This window comes from Balaenoptera physalus, assembly GCF_965194825.1.
Source record: "Balaenoptera physalus genome assembly, chromosome: 2".
NCBI lineage: Eukaryota > Metazoa > Chordata > Mammalia > Artiodactyla > Balaenopteridae > Balaenoptera > Balaenoptera physalus.
The window spans coordinates 68,568,757-68,591,698 of NC_138883.1; the positions used below are offsets into that span (position 1 = coordinate 68,568,757).

The window sequence follows — 22,942 nt, forward strand, 5'->3', positions numbered from 1 at the left end:
ATTCAGATCCTATCTGGACAAAAGAAACTCCTGTAAGGCTTCTGTATAAATCCCTACCTACGTCACTTGTTTTGAAGCTTCTAAACTTGATCTGTGACTGATTATTTTCTATAGCTCATGTGTAATGAATACCTGTAGTCAGATGACTGGGTATTATTTATTCAAATGATTGTACAAGAAAAACAGATTGCTTTCTGTAGTGACCTGGCAGGCCAAGAACGGTGCAGATCCAAGCAGCACATTGATTATGAAATTTAAAAAGAAAAAAAATTATACAGAGACCAAACTGGCTCAGGGAGCTAGTTGTAAAACCTGGTTGCTATGCTGGGTTACTGATTACAGGTATCAGTGTTTCTGTGAGAGGATAGATGATTGCACCAGACTGTTGGTCACTGTGTGTGATGAGGGCAGGGCGTGTAAAAGGTCACTCTGACTATGAAGTCTGTGTGAGTGAGGAGGATGTTTGTGGGTGTGTGTGCACACATGTGCTGTCACATGCGCATCTGCAGGCCTTCCCTGTGGAGGGTGCTTGTTGTTTAACCCAGAATCACCCGGTATTACTATGATGAAATCAGAAATTTGCATTATTTTAACCATGGTTTATTATAATATTTTCCCCATAAATAATGTTAAAAAGAAGGGTGAATGTGTTGAAGAATAAGTTTGTGAACCTTTTTATCTTTATAGCCCTGAATGGCTACAAAGGCTCTAGTGCGTCCATGATTATAGTCCCTTTTAATATAAAGCCTTTTGTTTAATTTTGTAGTTCAGTGTGTAAAGCGAGAGTGAATAGAACAAGAATTTAACTTGCACTGTATCCAAACTTGAAAGTGACTATCTCATTCAGATACAGTAGGAAATTGGGATAGTGTAATAATCAGGTAGCAAAGCATCGGGTGTCTAATAGGCCTCAGTGATTGTGTGTTGAATGTTGGTAGAACTGTCCTGACTGGGTGTCTGACTCATGTATAAGTACCATGTAGTACCAGTTACCATAGAATTCTGTCCTCTCATTCTTTTTCCTTCTCTTGGCTTTTTTTGTTTTTTTCCTGATCATCTTTAAATATCTATCCTTAACTATCGTCTCAATCTACACGATCTTCCTTAAAGAATACAAGAAAGCTATCTTGTATTTAATCATCATCAGTATGACCCTAGCATCTTTATATTTACCCTAACTTCTCTCCTGAACTTCAGGGCACTTTGCATAATCCTAAATTCTATATTGAACGTCTCGAAGCATACGACACTGGAATTTCAGACTCGGTCACTGTTAATGACTCCCAAAGTTTAAGCTAGAAAGCTGTGCCTTCACTCTCATCCCCGTCGTATCTCATCGCCCACAATCACTTGGTTGCTGAGCCCCGCTCATTCTGCTTCCTTCAATGTCTCTTTCCTGGATGTTGTCTCAGTACAAGGTCTGGTCACAACTCTTGAAGGCTCATGCAATTTACACATGAACCGTTCTTCCTGACTCCATCCTTTTTTGATAATGTATGCTAACATTTCAACCAAAATTGTCTTTCTAAAATAAAAATTTAATCACTTGAAATTTCCTGCTGAAAATATTCTGCCGTTCCGTCTGCAAGAAGATTAGCTGGCAGCTCCTTAGCACGCTCTACAAGGCCACTCGGGATCTGGCTCGGACTGATTTTACCTCCTCTGCTAACCAGACTCACAGGAGATGTGCTGTGCTCCCAGCCGTGGAGATTCCCTTCCTAATCTCTGAAAGCAGCTTATACTTTCATGCCTCTGTGCCATTGTCTCATGTTATTACTTGCTTTTACCTGAAATTCCTGTCTCACTTCTTTGTCTGTCAGCTGGAGGTTGTCACCCGTCTTTAAGGTCCCTTTCCCTGACACAAAGTAAACGTTTGAATAAATGAATGAAGCCAAGTCTCACGTATGCGCTTAGTCCTTCTCAGAATACTTGATATGTACCTTTATTACATCAGTATTTCATATATTCTACTGTAATTATGGAATTAGGTCTTTTTCTCCTTACGTTGTGAGTTCCTTAAGATTAGTGCCAAAGCTTATTCATCTTTCTCTTCCCAGCACATAGCCCAGTGCCTGCACAGAGTAGGCACTAAGTAAACATTCACTGAGTCAGACCACTAGAGTTGTAGCCATAAGGTGTAGCCTCTGGATTGGTGGTGTGGGTGAACCTTATTTCCAGGGCACATGAGGGGTGGCTTTGTGATCCTGCAACCATTGTATTAAGGTAGATGAGCCTCGCTTTCTCATTATGGAGACCGTGAGCTTATAGTGGCTGAGGAACTCGAGTGTATCCAGGAGTGCCTTTTTGGTGAGACCTTAGTGTTAGAAATAACTGGCACTCCATATACACCAAGGTCTTTTGAGACTTGAATGTCTGTGATAGTCCATGACATAAAATCAATACCTTGAGGGCAGGCTTCAGGGACTCCCCTTCTGTGTCCTGTAAAGAATGAGCTCAATCTGTGGGATTTAATTCATACTTCTGGTTCAGGTCAGTAGTTCTTCACTGTTGCTTTTTTTTTTTTTTTTTTTTTTACTTTTTATTTGGAAATAATTTCAGTTTCACATAAAATTTGCAAACAATAAAAATAATACAAAGAACACTCCTCTACCTTTACCCAGATTCACCTAAACATTTTATCCCATTTACCTCTTCCTCATTCTCATGCTTTTTTTTTTTTTTCTCCTGAACCATCTGAGGATGTTACAGACATCTTCAGGAGATGGGTCTTTCCATGCATTTACTGCAGGGTGTATTTCCTAAGGATAGGGTATTCTTGTATACAACCAGCGTATAATTATCAACTTCAATAAATTTATCACTAAGAAAATACTGTAATCTGTCTTTCAGATTACAGTTTTATCAACTGAGTCAATAACTTCCTTTAGAGCATTTTCCCCTCTAGTACAGGATCCAGCCTAGGGTCAGGGATTGTGTTTGGTGACTCTGTCTACCTCCTTTAATGTGGACATTTCCACAACCTTTCTTTGTCTGTTATGACATTGACTTTTGAAGAATACAGTGTACCTCACCCTCTTTTTTTAGTAGAACATTCCTTCTTTGGAGGTTTGATATGTCTCTGTAGATTTTGCTTAATCATTTTTTTTCTTAAACTAACAATGATTTGGATTTGAGCTAATAAGTTATTACCACATCTAATACAAGTAATTACTACATTAAAACTGTTTATTACTTAATTTTCTTTGAGTAACTTGATAATATTTGTGAAACTTCACACAGAAATAAAACAGATCTTTCAAAAAAGATTTATACCCAAAAGAAGCAGATTGAAGGAACCAATTTTTGGTGTTTAAATAGGCTCCTTATGGTACTGAAAGAAAAAAATACAATGCCTTCTATTGGGTTTTCGTTAGTAAAATGAAACAATATGGTAAAATGGAACAAAAATAATTGTATTGAAGGACAGGTAAATTTTTTGTTTTATTTTAAAATAAAATGAAGTATTTATTTCAAGTGAACTATTCAATATTTGAAATTTTAAATGTCAAGAAGATTGAATTCACCTCCAGTTCCGTATGTTGACTAATTAAGTCTTTAAATAAAAGCTTTTGCTGTTATTTTGAGGAAGGTGTGCTATTTTTACTACAGGTACTTGTAAATTAATTCCTTGTAGAATAAAACCCTCAAGGTATTAAAACACAATACATGAATATTTCATAGGTAACAAATACTTAGAATGTTTAAACAAGAAAGTAAATTAGCATCGAGTTAAATAAGCAGCTCTGGATATTCATCCCCACTATTGGAGAGAATTGTGTAGTTTGATATTTCTGTTTGTTGTTGTTTGTCATCTGTTCTGCCATCTCAGCTAAACTCATGAATTGAAAAGCATCCTGGGCTTATTTCCACAACATTCAGCCCTTACTGTGCATTTACATTTGCTTACAATATGCTTCTCTTTTCTTTGCAAGCATGGTCATCTTTCATTTTCACACCCTGGGGTGCCGTGCACAGCCGCTATATACAGTGCCGTCAAATTGTCATAGGCAGCAAGGTAGAAAGGATACTGTCAAATGCCATTTCTTAAAAAACTTTAATTTGTTTTTCTTTCTTCATTGTTTATGATAACCTCCTAGAAACCTGAAAATAGCTTTTCCTTCCCTGCTGTTTTTTTGTCATTTGTGTTTGGAAGTCAAATTTTTTTTTTTTTTTTTTATTTCTTACTTTTAGTGAAAAATAGTTATGTTGCCTTTAACTGAAAAGGAAGAAACGCCAAAGCTCTATACACTTTCATTTTCTTCTGTAATAAAGATGTTGTCTTGGTTTCTTATTGGATTTTTTGGTGGAGTTTATGAGAAGAATAAGGGAAGCAGTGGCCAGGAGAAGGCAGTTATTAAGAGCATGGTCTCTGAAGTCTTACTGCTTGGGTTCAGATATTGGCCCATGCAGTTTACTAGCCAAGTGGTCTTGCACAAGTTACTGCATCTCTCTGTTCCTCTACATTCTCATCTGTAAAATGGGTATTATATAACAGTACCGACGCATGAAGTTGTTATGAAGATTTATTGAGTTAATATTTGTAAAATACTTAAAAATAGTGCCTAGACTATAGTGAATGGTATGTGTTTGTTAAATAAAAACAAGTGTTTCCTCCTCCCCCAATTTTACTACACTCATTCTTTTTCTTCATCGTATGACTTAGTGGAAAACAGAATGCACAGCTCTTCAGAGAGTCCTCCTCAGAGAAGTAGGGGGGCCCTTAACTGAAGAACTGCAGGTCATTTTTGAAATTTAACCTTTTTAAAAGTTAACCTTTTTAAAAGTGACACATTGAAATGTGTCAATGTGCCGTTCATCCCTGTGCTTTGGTTGAGAGAAGGCATTATTAAAAGGTTAACTATTGTTTATTCACCCATGGGCTTCTACTTAGTCATGCGTGTCTTCATTTTGATTTAGAAGGAGCCCCACTCTGTGTTCTTGTGAAGAACATTTAGTTTAAAATTTCACAGATGTTAGGTGTGTAAACTTGAAAGAAAACACATTTTTAAAGATGATCCTAGGAGATATAACCTCATTCTTCAAGCAAAATAAAACAAAACAAAAACCCAGCTAGTGCGAAAGTAGGGTATATAAATGTGTATTTAGAAAAAATAGTTATAAACCTTCAGGCCTTAATATGTCTCTTTTATCTAAATGTAGTTAAAATGAGTCATTTTTGAAACCTAGTAGATCACCAGTAGTTTATTTTATACTGAAGGTAGCAACAGAGAAAGCATGATCTCTTGGACTTGCAGGAATGTGGAGGCATTTCAATGTGTAGAAACTATTTTTAGTAATCATAGGGTTACATGGAATAGGTTATTTACTTTATTGAGGACATAATATCCTGGATGACAACTGTCTTAGTTACAGTTGCCAAATTACCATAGACTGGGTGGCTTAAATAGCAAACAGTTATTTCTCACAGTTCTGGAGACTGGGAAGTCCATGATCAAAGTGCCAGCACATCTGGTGTCTGGTGAGAGCCCGTTTCCTGGTTTGCAGATGGCCATCGCTTTGCTGTGTCCTTAGTTGCAAGGAGAGAGTAAGGAAGAACAAGCTCTCTGGTGTCTCTTCATGTAAGAGCACTATCCCATCATGAGGGCACCACCTTCATGACCTGATTACCTTCCAAAGGCCCTGTCTCCTAATACCATCACATTGGGGATTTAGAGTTTGAACATATGAATTTTTGTGGGGGGCACAAACATTCAGTCCGTAGCAACAGCTTTTACACTCCATTGAAATTTAACACCGTCAGCAAAGCTAAAGAAGCCTAGACCAACATCTTCACCCAGGACAAAGTCAAAGTAAATGTAAACTTCTGAAGATTATTAATGACATGGCTGAGGATATATATTTACTGTTAGAAAAAGAAATCGCCTAGAAATTCAGGACAGTAGTTAATTAAAAGAAGTTCATATGTTGGGCAGTGAATAAAGAGAACTTAAAAAGCAAATAACTTTCCAGGTTATTTAAATGTTGTGTTTGTGGGTAATAATTTTTCTATTAATTATGTTACTATATAAGTTTCATAGCAATAGATGTAACTAACAAGAAAACGTATTTTTAAAAAAGAATGAAAATCAACTCCCTACCACTGTGGTTCTGTTGTCATTCCTGAGTTTGTGGCACATGGTTAGTTCTTTTGTTAGGCAGTGGTGGTAGCTCAGGGAGCATGGCTTTCTCTCCCTGCTGATTTCTATAAATGCTGATAAAAAGCTTCTAAGAGGAGTATTGATTAATTACTGACATGGCTATGTTTCATTCGTTAAAGTGTTCCCTTTGCTTACACCTCCACTGAGGGTAGAATTATTTTTTTTAAGTTAATGGAGAAATGAGTATTATTAATATGTAGAAAACTGGCACCACATTGGAACTGGTAGACATAGAAGCTATTATAATTTCTGTAGTTTATCTGGAAATAAAAATGGAGTCTGAATTTGTGCGATTCCAACTGTGAGAAGCCCAGCTGGAAGTATTCAGTGCACTGTGAGTCCACTTAAAAACTTGTGAAGAACATACATTGTTGATGGTCTGGGAAGCACCCTGTGATGAGGAGGCATGCCCCACTCTCCAGAGAGGCGGGTACTACAAAATGTATCAGGCTGCGTTCTTATCGAATGTTCCATGGCAGAGTTCTGTAAATTGTTCCAGGCTCTCTAATTAAGTACCGCTTGGATTAATGATTAGATTGTTACCAATAAATTTCACCCCATTTTGTGTGTTCATATTCATACCTCAGTTTGTGCCAAAGGCTTGTATTCTGTACTTGAATTTTCTTCTCATTGTTGTGTTTAACATCTTGCTCTCAACAGTTTCTCTCTAGGGACATTTTGAAACTGAATTTCTGGAATGGAGAGCTGAGAATATGCTGGGCGGGTATAAATCATGAGACTCTCTATGGCATTCTTGTCAATTATGATGTACTAGTGGATTAGAAAGAGATAGCTAATTACCGTATGATTGATTGATCTTAAATAATTTAGATATTTATAATGGTAGTTTTGCTATGTCATGATTAATTATTTAATGGTATAGACGTGTTCAGTCAACTGGTAATTTCTCTTTGATGATTGAAAGGTGATTTGATGCACTTTTAAAAGTAGCTCTTTAACTTGAAAGGCAGTGAGAAACCTCTGAAATAGAGCGAGGAAGAAGAGCGGGGAAGTTGGAGCAGCAAATGATTTCCATGGGACGTTTTAGAAAACTAGTTTCTAAGAATCAACACAAAACACTTTGCATTGTTTATCTATGTTAAACCACACATTTTGTCATCTTCTTTTGGACTGGTATTTATTTAAATATTGAGCCCTCCTTTACACTGTTTATATAGTGACACAATTCAAGTTGGCTCTTACCTATGTTTTGCTTAGTCATTAAAACTTTTGCATGTAGTTAATTAAATTTCATGAAATAAAATTCCTTCATTTCAAGTGCTGAGGAATCAATGGTAGAATAGAGCAGAGGCAGGGTTTTTGTGGTGCGTAGATACAGAGCTGCATTTGTGTCAGTGCCAGCCCTGCAGGCAGCAGAGAATCACTGAGACGGGCACGCAGCCAGCCTGGGATCCGCGCCTACGCCAGGTGGGGAGGGCTTGAATATACCTTTGAGAAAGTGTATGGAAGTCAGGTGTGCGGGCGCAGGCAGACGTGAGAGGTGAGCGGTGCCAAACCTGAAGGCCGGAGATGGGACAGGGAGAAGCCCAGTTCCTTAGTTCCCTGGCGCAGTCAGAAGCCCAGCAATCCACAGAACCTGGAGACTGCCAGAACAAACTAGGGCATCACGAGAAGCAGACAGTGATAGTCAGCCAGCGCTGCTCTCTGCCTGGGGAGGTTCTTAAATGCTTTTTGTTAGACTCGCATGCTCAAAGCTTGGCTAGACGAAGGCGCAGTAATTTGCCACACCTGGCAAAGCCTGACGGAGCTGTTGATCCACGTCCGACTGGCGCTGACAGTGATTAATTGCGTAGCTGAGCCCGCACTATACAGTCAAGTGAGGTCGTGAGCAAAGTGCTGTTTTATTTGTGGTTCCTCCCCCTCTACTTTGATATGTTAACTCCAAAATGCAGCTGAAAGGGAATTTAGCTAGGAAAAGAGGAAAAAAAGCCAGGTTGGAGAGATGTCTGTGCAGCTCCATTCATTAATTCAGTCTTTCATTCAACAAATATTTTTTGAATGCCTTGGTATGTAACTAGCCAAAGTGAATGAATATTCATCCACCTTTGAAATTCAAATTCCATTTCACTAATGAACAGCCCAGTGTTTTACCCAGAGGTGCAGAGTTAGCAGTGGCAATATGAATTTGAATCTCAGACTTCTTTCATTGCTTAATCAGTTCTTCAGGTCTCTGCGAAGTTCTGGCTTGAACCAAAGGTGGGCTTATCTTGGCTATGAGCACTGTCTGTTGGAGCAAGAAATCGTAATTGGATGCATAATTTATATGGAGTTGGTGCTGAGCCCTTGAGAGGTCAGAGTGGGAACAGGCTGCTGTGGTTGATATAAATTGTTAAAGTCTGGGGAGTATTTCCAGTGTTCTGGGCTTGGTGGTGTTCAGAGCGTCTCTTCTTTTACCTTATTTATGGAAGTCAGGGTAGAATTAGGTGCCCTTTGGGCAGTCTCTGTTCCTGAGGCCCTATAGAAGTGGCCTTCCCCTTCCCCTCGGACTGTGACAAGATCCATCCCCTTTGGGTATTTGCTCCCATACACAGTCCTAAAAAGCAACATGGAATTCTCACCTGGCTCAGTTCCTTGGGAACTCAGCCTGGAGAATTCAGAGTTTCCCCATTATGTTTGTGATGTCTCAGCATCTGACAGAGGAGATGTTTTATATTTGTATATAAAAATTAAGTCACTGTACCAGCATCAGATATGTCCTTTCAGTTGTAAATGATACACTGGCCAACTCTTCGGATGCAAGAACATTTTAAAGTTGATTTTGTGCTATTCCGTACACATTTCTCCCTCTTTTGTGAATAAAGGCATGCTTTTGTGTACACCACTTCAGTTTCCAGAGTATGTCTGTAGTTTCTCGATGGTGTGTTTTCATTTTATCTCAAGTAGATAAGAGAAGTTTCAACAAGAAGTAGAACTGAACACGTTCTTCCTGATAGTACACTCTGTGGTTAACGTGCTGATTGCAGATTTGTATTTGAGCTAGTTATTTCAAGGGTCGCTCTTTTACATCACGTCAAGTCAAATTATATACGATTTAATGTTCTGAATATATCCAGGTAGAGGTAAGTTTCGGTAACGATCACCTGTATGCTGTATTTTGTCCGTGTAATAGGCCTTGGATCTTTTTTCAAATTTGAGATAATTAAAATTTTCAGTTGTAAGAAATAATACAGAGAATCCCTTGTACAGTTGACATGGTTTCTCTCAGTGGTAACGTTTTGCAAAACTGTAGTGTAGTATCACAGCTAGGATACTGACATTGATACAACCCACCTTTACCCAGGTTTACTCAGATTTTCCCAGTTTGTACTCATTTGTGTGTGTGTGTGTGTACGTGTGTGTGTTTGTATTTAGGTCTATAAAATAAAAATAGGGAGCACATAATGAATTTGTGTGTCATCCTATGTGTCTGTTTTGTTCAATTTTAGTGTGTATACTGCAGAAGTAAGCACAGGCCTTGGGTTTTTATATGAATCAGGGCTGGCTTCACGGGCCTGTGACCAGAGCACTCAGTTGGAGTTCAGTGCTCTGGCTTTCCTGACTTGAAGTCCTTAGTTTTATGTTTGAATTTGTGTTTTGTAAGTGAAGTCCGATAGGATAACGGAGCCTGGCCCGGAACTGGGAGCTTTAGGTTTGGTGGACGCTTTGGTGTTTCAAAGCCGGAGCAGGTGCGTGCCACCGGGAAGTATTTTCTTGAGTGCCTTGCTAATATCAACGTGATGAGACCGCCTCCTTGGGATGGGTCCTCTTCTGCTCTCCACCGCTCATTCCCCCAACTCCTAGGATCCCAAGGACCTGGCCTCTTCCTCCCTGCTTCTGCCCCACAACTGCTGCTGCCTTCAGCCCCTGGCAGGGGAGGCTCAGGGTCTGGAGCAAGAGCCTAGGATGTCTCAGGACAGGACACTGATGCGGCCATCCACATCCTGGAGTGTCACAGCAGTACCTCAGTAGGGCGAACCTGTCACCCACCACAGTCTAGGTACCCAATCCAGGCACCTCCTTGCGTAGAGACTGCAGTGTCCTTGTGGGTAGGGAGATGCCTGACTTGAGCTCCCCGGTTGGTGTGCAGAGCGCTGGTCTACGGCTGGAAGGAGGTGGGGAGCTCAGTACGTAGTGGGTGGGGAGTTAGTGTGCACTGTGGGAGCACACGTGGGGTGGTACCCAGATCTGCAGTCACTCTGCAGGTATCCCTGTGCCGGAAGGACTGAAACATTGAGTAGCAAATAATCAACACCGTGGCAGGTTGAGAGAGGAACTGCAGGAAAAAGGGAAACCTTGATACTTTAGTACCTTTACTAGAACTTTTTCTCTGCATTTTGAACAGGGGACCTCGCATTTTCATCTTGCATGGGGCCCTGCAAATTCTGGAGCCCATTCTGATAGGCACAGTGTTAACTTCAGCAATCATGTACCGTACACAGTGCCCACTTGTTTCCACCGCATCATCCTATATTTGCTTCAAATTTCGTTGAGACTGTGTGGGGACTGGAGCAGCACAAAACCCATAATGATATAAATATGTGGTGGAAAATTACAATAAAACCCTTGCATCTTCCACTTTAATTTTGCCTCAAGGAAATGGCAAAATGCCCAGCTGGCAATAACCAGTTCCCAATGAGCTGCCAAAACTGCTAGGTGCTGAAATATATAGTTTGTTGCTCTTCCCCATTTCAGTGTTTGACTATAGGTTTTGAGGTTGGTGTTTCAAAGCCGGAGCAGGTGCCTGCCACCTGGGAGCATTTTCCTGAGTGCCTTGCTAATATCATAATATCAACACAGTGAGACCTATTGAAGTATTTTTAAATAACATTGAAACTGCTTTACATGTGTATACATGTCTATTGAAATACAATCATAAATAGGCCTAAAATGTTTTCGTCTGGAATTCAAAGGGATATGATTTGTGTCTTGGAACAATGAAGGATTCTTATTAAAAAAAAAGGAACACGCTGATGAAAAACATTCAGATAAAATTAAAATATTTGAAAAGTTTGTAAGTGTGGGTTGAAGTACTAGCATAACAAAATTAGATTGCTTCACCTTAGAGCCCTACAAATAGAGGTGCCTTGTAAATATCAGGCAGCAGTGCTCCTGGGGGCGAGGTGATGATGAAGAATAAGTACAGTTCTTAGGACACATTTCTATCTTGGAGACCAAAGGCCCTCTCTTGTTTTATTTGAAATAAGTACCTTCATTTTGGTACCTGTAAATAGATTTACGTATCAGATCCTTTCGGGACGCTAAAAGGCACTTCCTTGTCTCCAGTTAAGGTTTTCTTTTCCTTAAGCTAGTGCTAGAGTTTTCCATGAGTATCTCTGCATATATATTGCATTAGGGATCAGTGAATGTCAAAAGTTTCCGAGGTCAGTTTTTGTTTTAATGCTTGTCTGAACAATCTGAACTGTTTCCCAGTTCTCATCTAACCAAACAACTGCTTTGTTTATAGTTCTGCCTGACCTGAAGTCTACTCTGCATAATGTACTGGCTGTTTTCTGATTCAGACTATATACTTCAGGCTGGGTACACTCAGCACATTTCTTGCCCCAGCAACATGAAGGCCAGGCAAAGAAGGGGCATTGAATTCTAGGCTTAATAAGAATGTATTTTCATCATTAGTTTCACATGCTAATCTCCCTGATCCAAACCTATTGCTAGACCCCCAAATAAGAACAAAAAAAGCAAAAACAAAAAAACCCCCAAAACCCTGATTTAATTGTCTTCTCTTCTCCCTACTTTCACAAAGTTGCTGATTAGAAGCAAAATGTCCAAACAATCCTGTAGGAAGAAGAAAGAGACCTAGCAGGGGGCCCAGATAATCTGTAAGTTAGGTAATTTGTGTAAGGATAATCATGACTGTTGTCTTTGAGTGCTTTTTTGTATATTTGGTGGAAGTAAACTGTTCCTGTCCTCCTGTGGTTGGTGAGATCTACCACTTGACTTGCTTTCCTCTCTGGGGCGTTTATTTGCCAAGCAGATTGGTCTTCATTCAGTGCATCTGTCTGGTTGGATGATACTTCCATTAACACAGCACTCTCCTAAATCTATTTTACTCCAAATATTACTTCCATTTTCTAAAGTTTCCCTTCTCCAGCTTGTTCTCATTTCCTGTCTTACCCTAACTTCTCAGTTTTCCTCTTTCCTCTCCATCCCCTATTCCCCTTCATTGGCAACTTAAAAGTACTTCTGTCGCCTTGCAGTGATTCACACTTCCCATCAACACTGAAATGTGCCTATGTTCCAGAGATCAGAGTCTCTGCTCTGGAGGCAGCCTGCCAGGAGTTGCGTCCTGGCTCTACCACTCACCAGTGTTGTGACTTTAGGCAAGTTACTTAACCTCTCCTTGCTTCTTTTTTTCCACATCTGTAAAATGGGGATAATAATATAGTTCCTACCTCATAGAGTTGCTGTGAAGATTATATGAGTTATTCCATATTAAGTATTTAGAGCAATGCCTGACATATAGTGTTTAACACATGTTAGCAATTTGTTTACCTCAGTTACATGACCATTGAATCTCCTATTAGCATCTTATTTTTCTGACAACACCTATTAATATCCCAGATAACTAGGACTCCTTGGGAGACATTTGGAAAATGCTGCTCTTCAAGGTAAGTTTAGTATTGGCATTTTTTTCAGTGATTTTCCAAGGAGGGCAGTTTGGGGTGGAGAATCTAGAAGTAGAATCCCTCTTGCAGTCAAATCCTTCTTTTGTAAGCATCCCTCTGCCGATGTGCTGTCTTTGGCTCTTTCTCCTGACCAGTCAGTAATGTATTCTGTCATCTTGCTACTTCAGGGATGGTCTACTGACATCACCTGGGAGCTTCTAAAAATGCAGATATCAGGCCCCACCCAGACCAACTGACTCAGAATCTGGGTTTTAACAAGATCCCCAGGTGATTCTTAAGCACATTAACGGTTGAGATGCACCAGGCTAACATTTCTGCCTCTGCAGCACCAAAATTCTGCTCTAGGGAAATAGGAAGAAATCAACCTGAATTCTATTTTACAACACATAATATTGACTACTTCTACAACTATAGCAGTTTAAGCCCTATGAGATTTCCTGGAAAACCTATGCTGACATTCTCTTGGGTGTAATTGTTATCGATTAATGTCATGATTAAAAGTGTAGCTTAGGTCTACTGGGAGCTTTAGCTCATTGAAAGAAAAAAAAAACCCACCTCATTGATCTGAAGCCCTCAGTCAGTCATTCTTACCTTTTCAGAAAACACTTCAGATAAATAGCAATAATCTTAGCAGTGAGAGATTTGTCTTAAGGGATAATCTTTCCAACAATGACTTGCATTGATTAAGTTCATTGCTTTTTAGCTGTTCAGTTTGTTGCTGTGGTAACTCTGTTTTAAAAATTAGGATGCATTTTCTTAGTCGGGGTTATGTGTGGGGATGGTAGCACAAAGAAGCACATTTGGGCTTCTTCTACTGGTTTGGTACTTGCTGAGAGAGTCTAGTGCTCTTGATGTTTTCGGGTTAGTGCTTTGTTGAAACAGGGTTCTGGAACGGGGAGACATTGGACACGTTTACGGGGTGGACAGCATACAGGAGGGTCACGCTAGTATTACGGTTCTTGATATCTCTGTCAGCTGTCAGGAAAGGACCAAAAGTGCTAGATTGTTAGCTGGAAAACTGCTTTTGAACAGTTTGGTCTTATAAACCATGTAGAGTAGTGTTGTTAGATTGTTGCCTCGCCCTTTACGCCTGTCTTTATGGGTGGGTGGGACGTTTGGAAAATCTCCAGCTTGCTGTGGTTGTGAAGAGTAAAGACTCAGCTTGCTAGATTGGATTTTGACTTATGAACCACTAACTGGAGTGTATTAACTCATTCAGCTTCCTCAGCTACCATGCGTTCTTTATAATTGCAACCATGATTATTAATAAAAAATGATTTACTCAAGTGTTTATAACATTTACTGTTAAGAGAGACAGCAGAAATGTAAGACTGGTGTCACCTGTCTCCTACACTTTGCCTCACAAAAGCAATCTTTCTAAAATGTAATTCACATCATGCCTCTCCCTCACTTAAAATTCCCCTGTGTCTTCCATCACCCCAGGGAGAGCACGACTCATCAAGACAGAGCTTCTGGTTCAACCATATTGTGAGCTGATTATATAGAAAGGATTTTGATTTCATTTCTTTTGTTTTGTAATAAGAGCTAACTTACTTACCGTTGAGTCAGGCACTCTCTCTCGGGCACACTCTCTCTCTTTTTTTTTTTTTTGGCCACACCGCGTGGTTTGTGGGATCTTAGTTCCCCAACCAGGGATTGAACCTGGACCCTCAGCAGTGAGAGCACAGAATACTAACCACTGAACTGCCAGGGAAATTCCCAAGGCAGAGCTTCTGACCATTCCCTATGTGCACCTGGATTATACTACAGCCCCTAACCTTGCTCCCTTCTCTGCCTGGTGCCATAGCTTCAAGACTCAACCAATGATATCACCTCCGTGGAACCTTCCCTAACCTCACAGGTTGTTCATCTTGTGTGCTCATACCTCTGCCATGGCATTTATCATGTCGTATTAGTCAGGATACTCTAGAGAAACAGATCAGTAAGGTGTGTGTGTGTGTAAAGAAGTTTATTTCAAAGAGTTAGCTTATGTGACTGTAGGAGTTGGCAGGTCTGAAATCCACAGGGCAGCCTGTCAGCAGGAACTGATACTACAGTTACGGGGCAGAACCTCGTCTTCCTCAGGGAAACCTCCGTTTTGCTCTTGGGCTTTTTGACTCTTTGGATGAAGTCCATCCGGATTATTGAGGGTAATCTCCCTACTTAAAGTTAATGGATTGTAGATATTAATCACATCTACAAAATACCTTTACAGCAACATTTATATTTAGTGTTTGATTAAATAACTGGGTACTGTAGCCTAGCCAGGATGACACAAAAAAATATCCATTACATGTGTCATACTGTAATTGTTTATGTACCTGTGTTTTCAACTTAGGACTGTGAGCTCTCTCAGTCATAAACAAACAATAACTTTAAATAATTGAAATATTATTATATAGATTGTTCAAACTGTGAAATGAAAAGCATGATAGTTCTACCATTTATATGTATAGTCCTTAAAAACTTGAGTCAGTTTGCCCATGATTTATAATGAAGTTATCCATTAATCACTTGCTAAGATTTTTAATTGAAGGGAAACAGAGGAAGCAGTAGATTTATTAACAATATTTTATATATTATATATTCATAGGCATTCATTATGTGCTTTATTAAATTATTAAACTTGCAAAATATGGGTATAAAAATGAAAGAAAAAGATCTGTGTAAAAATTGTGTTTCAGCTTGTTTTAAAATTAAGAGATCTGTATCATTATATGTAAATATATGCTACCTTTGTTTTTATTGAGAAAAGTCCCCAACTATACATAATATTAAGTACAATTATTTAATAAATATTTAGTGTCAGCTTTTTACCATGTTGTGTCACCACTGAAAAGGCAGTCCCCTTATTTTGATCCTATCTTTGTATTATAGATGTTTGAAAATATAGCTCAAAACACCTTTCTCTCATGAAAACTTCCAGGATTAATTGATATATTTTAATGTTCCTTTCTTCTCCTTAATATGTGTATATATGTTCACATTTGCTCTTTTTTTAAAAAATGGATTGGTATGCTGTTCTGTACATTTCAAACATCATTTTTACGTGTTAATGGTTTGAATCTCTTAATATCACTGTTTAGCATCTGCAAGTGGGTTCATTATTTAAGGCCAAATTTAGATTGTCTAAACCCAACCTATTTGTCTTTCCTGCTACCCTATGTCTGCTTTTTTCCCTGGCATGTGTATTTCTCTTAGTGGCAATATTATACTCCTACTCCTAACCTTGGAGTCCATATCAACCTTTCTAGGTCCCTCATCTTTCACATTCAGTCAGATGCTCAGTGAATCCCAATGATTATCCTTGCCTTAGGGTCTCATCTTTACACCTTCTATTTTTTATTCCAACAACCATCTTTCCAGCTTGGATTATTATTGTCTCCTATGTAGACTGTTGCAGTAAACTTCATGGACCAGTCCCTCTCTCCTCAAAGACATCTACTGTGCTCTTAACAGGTTAATTATGCTATTGTACTTACAATTTTGATATTCACCAGCTCAAAAGAAAAATCAAAACTTGGTGGCTTCCTATTGCCAATAAAATAAAAATCATTATCCAGTCTGGTCATTTAAAGTGCTCCAAATACCCGGTCTACCTGTACAATCTTCTTTTTCAATCTTCCTAAGATTGTATTAGAATAAATTGGATTATTTATTCTAATCAGTACATACATTGTGTTTCCCCATCTTGGAACCTTAGCTATGTTTTTCTCTCCATCTAGAATGGTCTACTCAAAATTTCTACCCATTAAAATACTTATCCTGCATCTTTTTTTCTGAATCCTCTAGGTCCTTTCAGGCTTCAACATACAGGAATGACTCAAAGACCAATACTGGGAAGGAGTACAGAAAGGCCTGTCATGCATGGCCTGTCAAGCTGGCCTATCATATGACTGGTTCATTGAGGTACAGTTTCTGGTTCTCAGATTTTAAGCTCCAGAAATTTTATTTTTTCCTTCCAGCCAGAGTTGCTATAGCTCCTCAAAGACAAACGCCATCTAATAAAACTCACAAAAAATATTTTTATGAACCAGAATGCCTATTTATCAACTCACAGTGAGTGATATGCTCTTCTGGGGCATTGCCTCTCCATAGCAAGAGGCCTATGAAGCAGCGTTAGTAACTGGAAAGTTGCTAAATTGGCTCGGAATTGAAACATAAGGAATTGATTAGTCTTGAGGGGTATTCCATCTAGGTTATGGGAAAACCTCATTGCCTTATTGGGTCACCTGATAAGGTTCTTTTCCTTGGATAATTTGATATAAACATTGATGGGTCTTCAGGTTCTAACCTCTTATCTGTCACTCCAACCGACTGAATTACAGTTCTCCTTTACATTTTCCATTCCAATAGTGTCATTCTAAAGATGTTGCTTTGTTACCTCGTTTTAAATTTTGCAACACTCTATCCTTATCAATTAATTTGTAAGGTAATCCAGGTTTACAAAACCACAATTAGATCCCTCTACTATGGTGTCTTTGGATGGCTGATCTCATACATTGTGTTTGGTTTTTGACCCTTCATAGTCTCAGAATGTGCCTCTTGTTTGTCTTACACCAGAATTCTTTATGCATTAGATGCATTTACTTCTGTATTGCTTTCTTAATATGTTTGTATTATGTTTATAAATGTTTGTATTTGCAAGCTGGACTTCTTTACCACTTGTCAGGTCTAAACTGTTGGAAAGCGGGGACTGTTTTTTGTTTTTGTTTTCACTTTTTTTTTTTTTAACGTTTTTATTGGAGTATAATTGCTTTACAATGGTGTGTTAGTTTCTGCTTTATAGCAAAGTGAATCAGTTATACATATACATATATCCCCATATCGCTTCCCTCTTGCATCTCCCTCCCTCCCACCCTTCCTATCCCACCCTTCTAGCTGGTCACAAAGCACCGAGCTGATCTCCCTGTGCTATGCGGCTGCTTCCCACTATCTATCTATTTTACATTTGGTAGTGTATATATGTCCATGCCACTCTCTCACTTCGTCCCAGCTTACCCTTCCCCCTCCCCGTGTCCTCAAGTCCATTCTCTAGTAGGTCTGCGTCTTTATCGGGGACTGTTTTTTATTCTCATTTTTTTTCCTGTAGTCTCAAGTACTGTAGCTTTGGGTTCTTTCCAGAAGTGAACCTTGACATTTATTTCTTCATTTACTTATACATTCATTCATTTTTTTCCTTCCTTCCTTCTTTCCTCCCTCCCTCCCTTTCTTTTTTCCTTTGTTCTTTAATAAGCATACTGAGGTTCAGGGAAGAAAAGTGACTTTCTTAGAAACACACAGTTAGTGAGACAGCTGGGATTTAAGCCCAGGACTCTTGCCTCAGTTTGTTCTTTTTCCCTATTGCTTATTAGTGTTCACTGGAGGCAACTTTATGGGGTACTGTGATGGTTAGTTATATGTGTCAACGTCATTTGGCTGTGGTGTCCAGTTGTTGGTTAAACATTAATATGAGTGTTGCTGTGAAGGTATTTTGTAGTTGTGGTTTACATCCACAGTCAGTTGACTTTAAGTAATGATCTGGGTGGGCCTCATCCAATCAGTTGAAGGCCTTAAGAGCAAATACTAAGAAATTTTGCCTCAAGACTGCTGCTCTAACTCCTGCCTGAGTTTCCAGTTTGACCTGGAGAAGGTTTTCCTGTCTGACCGATAATTTTGGACTTGCCAGCCTAGACAATCGCATAATACACACACACAGAATATATATATGTACACACACACAACACTATTGGGTTCTGCTTCTCTGGAAACAAAGATTGATTAGCTGCTAAGCTCATACAGGTTCTGACAATTAAGTAGGCAAAAGTATTACACAAAAATGTTTATTGCATTATCTTAAGTTCCCAAATTAAAACAGTGTTTTAAATTTAAAATTCATATGGCATATAGTAATTTTTTTAATAAGGAGGATTGGTGCCAGTGGCCTTATCGGGTAGGGAGCAAGTGTGGAGAGAGAAGGAAAGGGATATGAAGGATTGGATTGTTTCCCAAAATGACTGAAATAGTGGGCTGAAACAATCTACTCATGTGATAGCCATCTAGGGAAAGATTTACAGAATTGCTAAAGGCTTTTTCTTTCAAGGAAATCCAGCAACAACAACAAAAACAAACTCCGTTTTTTTTTTTTTGCCCTTCTATTTTATGTTGGCATCTATCCATATATAGGGTTTGTAGTGTTCAAAATTTTACTTTTGGGATTTTTAAGGTAGAGCATGTCAAATACTTTCCTGAAACATGGTTTTTCCAAATCAGAAGACATTGAAAAGGAAAAAGAGTGGTGATTTTAGGAATTTGGATTGTGTAAGAAAAGTAATGTCGTTGTTAGACCCAAAATCACCATGGTCAATCCATGGAAGTATAGTTTTTGGTTTGTTTGTTTGCTGTAGATTGGAGATAACACTCTTAATAAATCCCAAAATCTAAAGAACGGATTTTTGTTAAATAGAAATGGACAAAATCTAGGAACAAAGTGTTAAAGAAATGTAATGTTCTGCTTTTCTCCCAATGCTGCCTCTCCTTGGGATGGTATACCATAGCCAAATTGATTAGAAATAACACAGTCGATGGTAGTTATGCTCTACAAAGTTACTTTGAACACTGAAGGAGTAAATACCAAGCCATTGTTCATAAGGGAAATACAAGATTGGTTCCTTTGAGCCTCTGGTCACAATTTTTGTCAGCCAATCAATACATAATCTTGTTTATGTGTGTTTTTGTTTAAAGACACCTTGTTTAGTATACTCATTGGCCACCAGCAGTCTTAACTCATGCCGGAATGAAGCTAATCTGACTCACTTATTTCTCCATAAGGCCCATTACAACCTTCTTACACTCAGGCACACCGGACAGCACTTCAGCACCATTCTCGGGGGCCATTTTAAACAGTGAAATCATCAAAAGAAGCACAAAATGCAAAAAAAATGTGGCGCTAAATAAACGGAGAAAAGTATACTTGTTTCCAGTATGAGAGGTGAAACAAGAAGGCAGAGCATCAGCCTGGGATGTGCATGTTGGGTGACTCAGAAATTCTGCCACTCTGTGAATGACCCTGAAATGTCTGTGCATGACCCTGAAAGCACCGTGAGTATTGGTTTGGAGGTTACAAATACGTATTAGCCAATAGGTGAATTCACAAATACAGAATCTACAAATAATGAGGATCTACTGCAAATAGTTTGGGGCTTTCTGGAAGATCCATATATTTGTAGTTAAATAGCCTCCGGCAAAGCCACTCTGTGAGAGTACAGTGCTGCGAGAGAAAGTTGTTGGGCCTCTAAACATTTTATGTTCATTTGCAAGATTCTTTAATAAACATTTTTAATCCTTGCTATCACAGCCTTTTAGGAGAAGGAAATAAGTGCTATAAATAACAAAACTCCAAATATAGCAATAGGCTTTCCTCAGGAACCCTAGCAATTTCAGGTGTCTGTTTTGAACCACTGGCATGATTCATAAAATCAACAAAAGTAAATATCTGAGCAAAGTAATTTGTCATCTTTTCCAAAATATTAGAGGAGAAGCAATTTGTTTTCTTTCACTAAGATTTACAAAGTTAATTCATTAAAATGTCGCATGTTTAACCATGTTAAGACAATTGCTTGTTTAATTGAGGTCTTCACCTTTTAATGATTTTTGTCATATTGAAATTTGCCAAGAAATTAGCAAGTCTACAACTTTGATTCTTGCGAATTGTTTATGTGCTTTTAGATTGATACCAGTCCTATAATTCTTTATTTTTCAAGCACTTATGTACAAATTTCTGTGCTTAAAAGTCCTGAGGGACTTCCCTGGTGGTCCAGTGGTTAAGACTTCACCTTCCAATGTAGGGGGTGTGGGTTCTATCCCTGGATCCCTGGTCAGGGAGCTAAGATCCCACATGCCTCGTGGCCAAAAAACCAAAACATAAAACAGGAGCAATATTGTAACAAATTCAATGAAGACTTTAAAAAAATGGTCCACATCAAAAAAAAAAAAAAATCTTAAAAAAAAAACAGTCCTGAGTTAGCAAACCAGGGATTTCCTTGGCTTAAGCAGCTGTCACATCATGAAGGTACCCCCCGTGCCCACCCAAGAAAGTGGAGTAAATGGGAGATCTGCTCATTTATAGCTACTAAAGCAAAAGTAGAACTCAGGGCAGAAGACGTAGATTGGCTCAAATACTGGTGAGATTATTATCAAAAAAAGAAGAAAAGAAAAAATGAAGAATCAGTGATGTGGAAGATGATTTGAGTATTTTATTGTCAGTGTTTCAACCGCTAGCCCATTGTACACTGAAGTGAAAGAAAGGTTAGGTTGTTATCTCTTTATTTTGAAAAGACATTGCAAACCACTTTCCTCAGCCATTTCATAAATTAGAATGGGAGAAAATAGATTTATGTTACAGCAAGTAGAATTTAGTTTAGACTAGTGGAAGGGGACACTACCAGAGGACTTTGGTTATGAATATTTATAACCTGAAATACATATAAGAAGTAAATTAGAGAAATTAGCATTGGCAATAATCATATTCATATAGTGACACTCTGACTTGGAGGGAATTATATTAGGTAGTCAGAAAACTTAAGCCTATTGCTGCTTGAAATTATGTATACGTGGATCCCTAATGTTCTGGGCTTGAATTTGAAAGACTCGCTCATCAAGATTTTTAGACACATTATATTTGCTTTTGCAAATTAGAAGCTCCAACCACAGATGCAAGTATACATTGCCATGTGTGGAATTAATGCTTCAGACATCTTATGAATATGTATGTGTATTTTGGTGGTGCTTCTGCTACATAAGTCTGAAAAGCAGTGGGAAGTGGGTGGATCTGTGTGGAACTGCATATTGCTGTCAGAAAAGTGCAATTCTCAAAGAAAAAAAAAATTATAGGGGCAAAATTTCATTTCAGACACGTCTTCAAAGACATAAGGTTTTCCAGAAGAGGAAAGCTGATATTTGTCCATTTTAATTGTTAAAATTTTTGTTGATATTTTCATAACAACTTGGAAATAATCTGAGGATAATCCTTTGTATTTAAGTGTGCATACATCTTCATGATGGTTCCTGGAATGCCTTAAGTATTCATATGCGGTGAGATTTGGATGATATTTAGTTCTGTAGTTACAGTTGTACCTGGTGGAATGTCTCTATTACTGGTATGCATCAGTTGGGTTCAGCTTAAATTTTAGTGTGAGGTTTCATTTCTATATGTCATCTGGATTTGGGTATTAACTAGTGATTATCTCAAAAGTCTGTTTTGGCAAAAAAAGAATAAAAGCAAAGTTAATGGTAGTGCAGTTGCAATGCATCTGTTTTATGGTCCCCCACTTAGATCATAGTCCCTGGGCAGACTGGGGAGGAAGAACAGGAAAGCTGAGGTGAACGGCTGCTCGTCCAGTGATGTGTGTTTCTGCAGTGGTGGATGTGCCTTGAGATTTCCTGGGCTATCTCAGGAAACAAGGTATAACTTAACAGGACACAGGATCTCCACCAATTAATTGAGGCCCCCATGTGTAGTTTGAATTAATTATCCATTACAGTTCAGTGCAAAGAAACCTCTTTCATAAAGGTTTTAGATGTTCGGAGAAACCTTGTTACTTAGTGACAAGTTGATGTAAGGGTGTGGCTACAGCAGCATCAGATCATAGTTACATATTTTATATATTCTAACAGTACAATTCTGATACTTAAGACAGACATTTAAATTGACATCAAATTGAACTCGTGTTAATAACATCATCCCTCCAGGTCTATTTTATTGAATTAAGCTTATTACATTTGACCAATCAATCAACACCAAAGAGATTTTAATTTATCACTTACATACAGTTTGTTTACAAGGCATGCTAATATTCTCCCTAAAAGACCACCTAATACAGCTTTGCTTTTTTACCTGTTCTGAGAATAGTGTCCCTCAGGAGATTTCCCGTTACCCCAGTATCATTTATGAAAGGGAAAAGAGCACTTGACTGCTGCTTTTGATACGTAGTTAGAATCCTGGTAAATTTTAACTACTTTGAAAGTAAGGCTGGCCTACTTGAGGGTTGAAAGTTTTCTAGACAAAAATATTTTCCTACAGTTAGACCAGGTCATCATTTCTTAATGCCCTTCCTCATTTAGAGCTTTAAATTGGATTAAGAAAATATGTTGTCTAGGGAC

General features: G+C 38.6%; 1 protein-coding gene and 1 long non-coding RNA gene across 6 annotated transcripts in view; one reads left to right on the forward strand and one right to left on the reverse strand.

Annotated features, from left to right (window-relative positions):
- LOC309656174 overlaps positions 1–22,942 on the reverse strand; it is an 822,990-nt gene that overhangs the window by 513,984 nt on the left and 286,064 nt on the right. The window lies entirely within an intron of this gene.
- Positions 1–22,942, forward strand: part of PRKD1 (protein kinase D1) — a 466,527-nt gene that overhangs the window by 225,681 nt on the left and 217,904 nt on the right. The gene's annotated exons all lie outside the window — the stretch shown is intronic.